General features: G+C 39.0%; 1 long non-coding RNA gene across 1 annotated transcript; it reads left to right on the top strand.

Moving 5' to 3' along the window:
- Positions 1-2,438: 2,438 nt before the first annotated feature.
- On the top strand, positions 2,439-5,239 carry LOC110016340. Its single transcript, XR_002291611.2, has 3 exons — positions 2,439-3,065; positions 3,195-3,272; positions 3,450-5,239. It is a non-coding gene; the product is annotated as an uncharacterized LOC110016340 (long non-coding RNA).
- Positions 5,240-9,242: the final 4,003 nt, after the last annotated feature.

The following is a 9,242-nucleotide window of genomic DNA, read 5'->3' as shown; positions in this document are numbered from 1 at the left end:
TTAGAAAGAGTTCTGACATTGTCATTTTTACTTTTATCATGAACACATTTATCGTTACACACCAAGACTTAGTATTTCTAGAAGCATGATAATTTTTTTTCTTTTAAATTTTTTCTGAGTTGTTGAGGAAAGAAAGGACAAATCACTCAGGATGCTGCATGGAAGTCAAGCTTCCGACTTCACTTCCTCTGACCTTCACTTCCTGTATTCCTCCCTTCTGAAAACTTTTGTTCACAGATCCCATCTTAATTATTTTAGTTCCATTTGCAAAACTATGCCATTAAATTACTTTAGATCAAATCAACAGATCAGAAAACAATTCAGTGTTACTTCTCATAGACAGTTTATGGTAAATTATTGCTTTGGTTAAATTGGTAAAACAAGTATACAACAAGCCGACAAATCAGGCAACCTGGAACTGGAAATTCCTTGTATTCAAAGGTGCAAAAGGTCAGGTTCTGTCAGGTAGGAGGGTTGACGAAGGACCCAAAATGTGAAGATGAGGAGGCAGGTGCTTCCAAGTTCAAAGGGTTTAATGCTCGGAAAACAAAAAGCACTGCTGAGCAGAGTAACCTAACGTAAGAAAGGATAACAGGAAGACAGATAATCAGACAGTCAGGTAAATGATGGATCAGCACAAGAGGACAGCAGAGACAAGACTTAAATACAAACAGAACTGACAAGACACAGGTGAAAACGATCAGGAGAGATTGGGACCATGGAAGTAAAACTCCAAACTATTACATACAGGAAACCTTCAAAATGAAAAAAGGAAACAGAACTCAAATCATGACAGGACAAAATAGAAACGAAAAAACCAAGGCGAAAAACCCCAAACCCAGACACAAAGGGAGCTACATCTGTTCATTTATGGAGCCTTTCCCGCAGTAACTGTTGCAGAACCACACAACCACACATACAAACCCCATGGACACACCAGGCATGTGACACATGTTCAAGAATTTCACAATGATCTAAAGAATAAAGTCAGAAGCTTCCCCAGCAACAAACCTTCCACAGAAGATGCTTTTCAGCACTTTCAGCACTTGTGGCATTTCACATTGATTCGTACATTTTTGCAACAACTCAAATGACTTCTCCGGTAATTTTTAGTTTTATATTATTAATAGAACTGAACAAAAGAACTTGTTTTGAAGTGTTCACATTAATAATAATTCACATGGATCTTTAACTAAATCCAAATACGACAGAAAGCTGAGTAACTCGCCTCAGCAGCTCTGTGAGGAATTCTCCTTCTACAAGGTTTTACGAAGTCTAATTCAGCAAATCATCATCCAAAAGGCTTGATTTGATCATGTGTTGAAGCTATATTGCTTTTTTCAAACAATTAGAATATCAAACCACCACATTCGTGAACATTATATTCAAGATCAGAACCCGCTGAATCCCTTTTGGGGGTCATACGGCTGCTGGATAACCCAGCTACGGTTGGGCAAAGGCGGGGTACACCCTGAACAGGTCACCAGGAATTCTGTATTTATATGTAAATGTATTTTTATTTGTATCAATTCTCATATAATTTGAAATCTCTGTTTTTTTTAATTAAACATTTTCGCAGATGAACAGTTTTACTTCAACAAGCTTGTTCATTTCTCTTTCTGAAATGTTTGCTTTCTTTTGTTCAAGATATCTGAAACATCTCGCAAAACGCCAAGGCGTGCTCGATTAACAAAGACATGCAGTGTTAAACACGAGAACAAAAACCCTAAATCTTATTTCTGTCAAATGTAACAGAATGTCCTCATCTGAACAAGTGACAGAGATGTCTCCTGCACCTGTGATGTTTTAACCATCCCCTCGTTTTTTATGTTCACTGAACCGCAGACTGTGTGTCTGTGACCTTTGTGGAGTTCACGGTCGGTGCTGACATCCATCACCTGAAGCTCGCCTGCTTCGTCACAGACTCGCAAAGATCAGACAATGAGGGCATGTCCCCAAAGCTCGCCTTGACACCTCCTTGCCGATGAGTTTTTAAGCAGCTGCTGCTGCAGAGGTGCTAAACATCCACCGGTCAGCTTTGACGCCTGCATGTCAGAGCATGTCCTCATTGTTATCCAGTGAAGTGAACCAATCAGAAAGGTCAAAGGTTATTTAACTTGTCACTCTACACTTGTAATAGACCCTCAGAGGCAGAGGTTGTTGAACCCTCACCCCTAAAGGAGAATTCTGTAACATTAAATATGTCACGTTTTCAAATTAAGATGAATCTTGTGAGAGTAAAATGTTAAGCAAGTTTTTTTTTTTTTTAATTTTAAGAAAAAATATCTTGAGCAAAAAATGTGACAACAAAATGGTCTTAGGATATTCTTGTTAAAGACCCACATGGTGTTTTAACATGTTCTTGAGGAATTTTTTTCATGACAATGGGACACATTTTAAGAAAATTCAGCTTCAATTTTAAAATTGTTCATGTTTGAATTTTGCTCCATTCAAATTGTTGTGAATCAGGAGCAGACAAAGAAATACTGTTGGGAAAAAAAGACTTTGACGTACAGCAAGCAACAAGCTCCCCGCCCCGCTCCATTCTGATGCATCCACTTTCAGACAAAGAGGGTTTTAATTTATTAACCACAAAAACAGATTCTTATGGTTTAATTTTTTTTTTTGCTTATAAAATCACAAAAGTATGTCCTTAAGTTAGTTAATAATTGGAAAAACTCAAAAAACATCTTAAAATAATACATTTGGTCAATTTAAAATTTAAAATTGTGCTTGAGAAAACGTCATCCCACAGGCTGGAAATAAAGGCTGAGTGTCAAATAGTTTTTCTGAATTCCTTTTTCCCCCCTTTTTAAGGTGAACTGTTTTTGTAGCGCAGCATATACGCCCTGTCAAAGCCCTGAAATTGTTTAAACCTTACTTGTACAAAAACACAGGAAGCCATTGTTACAGGCTTCATTTCTTTATTGTGGAAGTTATCGCCATTTCCTCTTGTTTTTGAACCTTCTAGCCTTCAGCTTGTAATTTTCCAGAAGTCATGCCCACACTCCATCCACCAAGGGAGAAGATTGGACGGCATGTCAAGCCACTTCAACACCAGAAAGGTATGTGGAAAATATTTTGGAGGTAACAGTCTGACGTGTATTTCAAAACACAATGGCTATTGTGCGGCATGCTTCAGAGCTCTTTGTTTGCATGCCTCTCCATTTCCCCTGTCAACCCTGGCTGGGCAGGAAACGGTCACAATGGCTAATAAATGTGAGGAGACCAATCAGCTTTGGGGAGTCGAGAGCCACCGGGGAGCGGACGCGGTCAGTGTTTATCCAGCGATGGAGGGAGTTTTACTGGTGAAAACAATCAAGGAGCAATCAGAGCACAGTCGTGGTTCTATTAATACCCAAAAATTGTCTCTTGGACATGATATAGTCGCTTAAAGAGAAGACACAGCTTATCTGCTGACTTTTGGTGCCTCTGTCCCCCTTCCACAGAAGAGGACGACTGACAGAAGGATGTGAAGTCCTTATCGTCAGCAAACTGCTGCTCTGACATGACGTCATGTGGAGGAAGAGCCCCTCTACACCCACTGTGCCATCCCCTATTTGGACTGTTACATCATGTGGATTGTCTGTGTTCAGCTGGGAGGCATGCACATTTTCTGTTTCATTATTGGAAGAGGTGTTCATCTGTTTCTGGGTGTCACTCCTGGAGGAAGACGAAAGAAGAAATGAAATGTGTTGATTGGACCAAAACGGATGTGATAATTCACAGAGACACAGACTGTTATTCTTTAATGCAAAGAGGTAACAGACGGAACTAAAAGTACTGTTTTCCTTTTCTTGGTGGCTGTTAAATACCAAATAGATCAAAAATCCAGAATTTGTCTAAGGGGGAAAAAAAGCATACTCAAACTGCAGAAAGAGAGATGCAGCGAGGTTTACCCAATAATGGTACAGGCCGTTTGGATCTATGTGTTTAGCATTCCTCCTTAAGAGGTTTACCGGCCACTGCACTGCTGAGAGCTGATTCACAGACAAGCAGCAGGAGGGTAATTACAAAGACTCATTCCATCTAAAAATACAAGTTCTGGTCTCACTACAATCCCGTCTCAGTTGCAGCTCAGACTGCTGTGGTTTGACAGAATTCATATTTGTGGTTCCAGGTTTGATTAATACAGATCGATGAAGCTGGATGGAGGGGTGCAACATGGAGGAAAAGCCAAATGAATAAATAAATGATAAAAGATGGTCTTGCTCCCCAGGAGGGATGTATTTCATCACCATTTCCACCCACTATTCTGCACGTTGCAGTAAAGCCACCAGATCAGACTCTGAATGAGTGCAGACATCAGCCCGGATCTGCTTAAACCTTCAGCTGCTCTGCTGCCAGACGCTCCTGCTGCTGCTCCTGTCTTTGTGGCAGCGGAGGGGGGGGCACGCCGCGGCTCCACCAGGGCCACAGACAGTCCATGGGTCAGAAGGGTTAAAATGTACAAAACTGGACACAATGGTCGGACCTGAACCTCCACGCTGACCTAGACGGCTCCAAAAACAAATGCAGCCGAGGAGGTGAAGAGACACATGGTGGTCTGATCACATACATTACAGAGACAGGCAAGACAAACAGTTCTCAATGGATTCTGATAAAAGCTGCTTTGTCATAAAACAAGCCAACAGCTCTAAGGTTTCTATATCACTCATTAAAAATTCTTAACCCTTCATAACCCTTAGTATAATATTTTAAACACGGATTTTTAGAGCCCTATCTCAATAGCGTGATCCAAACTTTCCTTAAAGATAAAATTCATAACTTGCCATGTAGGTCACCGTCACTCCAGTAGGGGCAGTAGAATTGCTTTTCCTTATCATTTCAAAATAGTTGACTCCATGAAATCTCAAAATCCTTTTTATTGAGAAAGGTTTTGCTTTATGGTACAGATAACTCTCCTTTTGTTTTTCATTTTTTAATGACTGTTTGCTGTATTGAAAGAATGCAAACTATGTTGATAAATATTCTTAACTATACAGTTGCACCATGTTAAAAAAGTGCGGATCAAATTTCTACAAAATGATTAAATGAGGTCCTATTTTTCCTGAACACTGACATCAACATTTTCGCATCATAAACTAACATTGTTGTGAGCACAAACTTACCGAATCACACAACACATACAATAGATCATAATTGATACCATCTATGTCTCATAAAAGTTGGGGTGGGGGGGGAGTTGTGGATTTTATCAAAGGGTTTAAAAAAGTGTCAATCCAAAAAAAAAAAAAAATTCTGTCAGTTCTTTCATGTAGTGAACTTTACAGGGTTAAGGTCTTGGTAACCTTGTTTCTAATACAATATATTCAAAGTCCTACCATACCTGCACTGACGTAACGTTGAAATGAAGAGGAGGAGTAAAAGCAGAAAATCTGTATAATGAGAGAACACCGAACAGAAATTCAACAGTTGTTAAAAATGACGGCAGCATGTGACTGAAGCTTCACCACAGACTTGTGGATTAGGAACCACAGTGTGTGACTTTATGTGCGTAGTTACGTGTGACGCTGCTGTGTTCTGCAGTTATACTGGCTGCTGTGAGGTTTGGAAGAGAGCATGACATGAAAACACTCACAGACCCATAAAGCTTTTTTTTTTAAGAAAAAGGACTGACAGTTCCATTCAAGCTGTTTTGAAAATAGTCACAAGTACAGTAGATACAGGAGCGGTTTGTGTTCAGGTGAACCATTTAGTAAAATGAAACACTTCTTGAACCTCTGTCATCTGGAGTTTGAAGACCTGTCTTAGTGATAAGAGACGTCAGAGGTCTTAGGTGTAGTTTTTCCATTAATGGCAATTTGTGTCCTCTGACTGTAGACTGAGATGCCCTTTTACTGTTGTTATAATTAGTGCTGTCATGTGATTAATATTTTGAGCGTTTATTAATCATGTCCTGTAATTAATTCATTCAATTAATCTATCTTTAATCTAACCTAATACTTGCTGTAAAAAGCCTAATTTTGGGATATTTTCATTTAAATTCATGACATTGTGATGCAGTTAAAGATCAAAATAAACTAAGAAAGTGGCTTTTTCATCATTTTTTATTATAATTATAACAGACTTGACTGTGACTGCAGTGACTGAAGGTAGAAAGCGCTGTCCAAGTATACCCCATTCACCATTTTTACCTCCAAGCTTTGCTTTTACACCACCAATCTTGACCAATTATGAATAAAAAAGAAATCTGGTCCAGATTGCTCTAATCTAACACACCAAAAACAGCAGGAACACTTTTCTGAGCAATCCAAAAAATATTGACACAAACTTCTTATTTATTCGATAATACATGACAAACGTTTTTCCACAGTTTATCACAACAGCAGGACAGTAGAAAAGTTATGAGTGATTTGATATTTTCCTTTATGTTTGGGACATTATGAAGACTGGCATGAAGCAGAAAAGAACTAGAGAAGAAAACACTAGAAAGGGAAGATGAGGCATGCAGAGGTGAAAGCTGAGGAATGGAACTATGTAGACTTTTTTGTGTCTTTGAAACAACTATTTAATTCACCATTTGAACAAAAACAAATGCAACGAGATAAACTTTTAAATTATTTTAGCAGTTATAAGACTGGCAAAGCGAGAATTCGTCCAGGTGCTGTAGCCGTTACCATGACAACACACCGCACTTCGTTTTTTGTGTGCATCGATTTAATATTTTTTTTTGGTAATTGACCATGGTATAAATGGGATGATGCCCTTCGGGGTGTCTATTACCAAAAAATAATGGACTTCGCAGAAGAAACCGACCAACATTAAAATGAGATTAACGCAACATTTAACAAAAGAACGTGTTATTATTATTTATTTTTTAAATTAAAAAATGAATTAATTAAAAAATTAAAATTAAAATAATAAAAAATGAAATAAAAATAAATGAATAAAATTAAAAAATAACGTGTTAATTTGTCTGTAATTAATTAGTTGCGATTAACGTGATAATTTGACACCCACAGTATTATAATGCCGTAGGGACAATCCAGCCTGATAGAAATGATCTGGACTGAACTGGATCATTCCATTGATAAATGTTTGGATTTGGCTTTATTTTTGACTACCTTTAGCAAAAAGTAGTCTATTTATGTGTATTACAAGTATACTTAGTCTATAAAAGTGAGGCAGACTTGAAGTAGTTTACTTTTTATTTAATATCCATATGTTGTAAACTTAAAATGTTCCAATTTAGTCTGATAAAGTATTTAGCAAACTTCCCACACCACACACACACGGTCTATAGTAGACTTGTTATACTTATACTCAAGTATATTTCATGAAATAAACTTTAAGTGTACTACTTTTTGATAAGGGAACCCTGTGCTGTGACTTGGAGCTTATAAATAATCAGAATCTAAACCAACCATAAAATGCTGCTAAATGTGAGCGTGAAGTGTTTCTGTAAGCTTTTGTTCAATCAGGAAAGAAAACTGTGAATGCTAAAGTTTATAAAAAAACATGGCTTGTGCTAATAATGTAGCAAGAGACGTCAATTCAATGTCAAAGTCAGTTTGAGTTCCTAAAAGTAGAAGAGCAGTAGGAACAGAGATGGGTTTTTGTCACGTCATACTCTGAGAGGAGTTTGTGGGCTGGACCTGATGCAGAGCTGCTGATACTCATGCTGACAGAGGCACGTGTCAGAGGGACATTTAAACTTTACTGGCAAGCACGTTTTGAGAAAGAGCCAGCCTTATCATAAATGCAGGCATTGCGTCCAGCGATTAGCAGGTTATCTCCCATCCCGCACTGGTGGCTCTGCCCCTGCGCAGACAGGAAGGAAGGCTGGCGCAGTGACTCAGTGGCTCCGAGCCACAAAGAGGAGAAACGAGAGAGAGAGATCCAAGCCCGTCCAGCCATTCTGCATGATGGAAAAACACAGGATCCCACTGACATGACCAGAATATCAAACACTGGCCAAAGAAAGGGGAGGCGGTCGGGGGCTCAGAGGAACCGTTTACAGGGGTTCCCCCACAAGTCCTCCACAGGCTGCTCTAGCCCCTGCTTCCCTTCCAGCATCCTCATATCTGCTGGAATCAATCTGCAGAAAATCAAAAGCGATTCTGGCCAGTATCACTCATGCATTTTCTGCTGCGCCCCCTCCCTCCCACTTTCTGCAGTGTTTGAATCATGTGTTCTCAATTCCAGCAGAGATCCCTCCAGACATCAAAGTTATTGGGGACTAAGTGAATGATTGCCTTGGAAATACTCCTCTGCACTAAAGGCCATAAGAGTCTTCAGAGTTTGTCCAAAGAACTTACTCATTTCAGCCTAAATTAAACAAAACAGGCCTGCTGCATGCTAATGCATTCCACTCTGCTAGCCTCTAAACACCAAACGCCAGCACAGCACAGGCGAGGCCAGCACTACAGGCTCTAAATTTTCCTAACTACATGCCAACATTTTACATTTCTTTATTTTAGAAGTGGCAAAAGCTCCCGTTCTGACATTTTTCTGATAGTAAAGTAAGTATTGGAGTCATCAGGATTCAAACCTTCTTCTCTGGGTTTCTGCAGAATCAAAGTGAATTTTAAACCTGCACTAAGAGAAATGCCTTCTCTAGACTGATATGATGAACTAAATTGACATTACTTTTAATTATTGCTGTTTTAACCCCTTTATCTGGATAAAACCCTTAATTATAAACACAATCTGCTTTTTTTCCCCTTAGAAATAACTATTTTAATTAAATAATTCAAGTCTTAAGCTCCCTCAGGCTCTGCACTGGAGAACATCCAGGTTGTGTTTTAAAGACCCATTCCAATGAAAATTGTGTTGTTGTTTTTCTAACATGTTCTTGTGGTGATGATGGAGGACATAGAATAAGACATTTAATCTTAAAAGTGCATTTCTGAGGATTTCTTTATTTAAATTATTGTGAATCAGGAGCAGATGAATAGAAAAAGCAGTTTCTGATGCATCCATTGCAGACGTTTAGATCCATTTACGTCTTTGTTTTCCTCGTCTGAGCTGGAATCTGGATCTAAACTATACGACCGGATAGCTCCATTACATCTTGCCATTTTTGTTGCGACCATAATGTTAAGTTGGGATTGTGAGGGGCTGTAAGCTAGCAAGAGAGCATTCAAATCGAGTGCTCTTAGCAGCAGGTAAGGGGGGTGGGCTTGCTCTTTGTCAATGGTCCACAACACAACACCGAGGTGAATTTCTACTGAACCACTGCCTCTCTGCAGAAGCTTTGTTCTAGAAAAAGGGCACAGGTTGTTGTATTTATTTTATTT

The sequence above is a fragment of the Oryzias latipes genome, chromosome 14 (genome assembly GCF_002234675.1).
Source record: "Oryzias latipes chromosome 14, ASM223467v1".
Classification (NCBI taxonomy): Eukaryota; Metazoa; Chordata; class Actinopteri; order Beloniformes; family Adrianichthyidae; genus Oryzias; species Oryzias latipes.
This window is presented reverse-complemented; position numbering and strand designations above follow the sequence as displayed.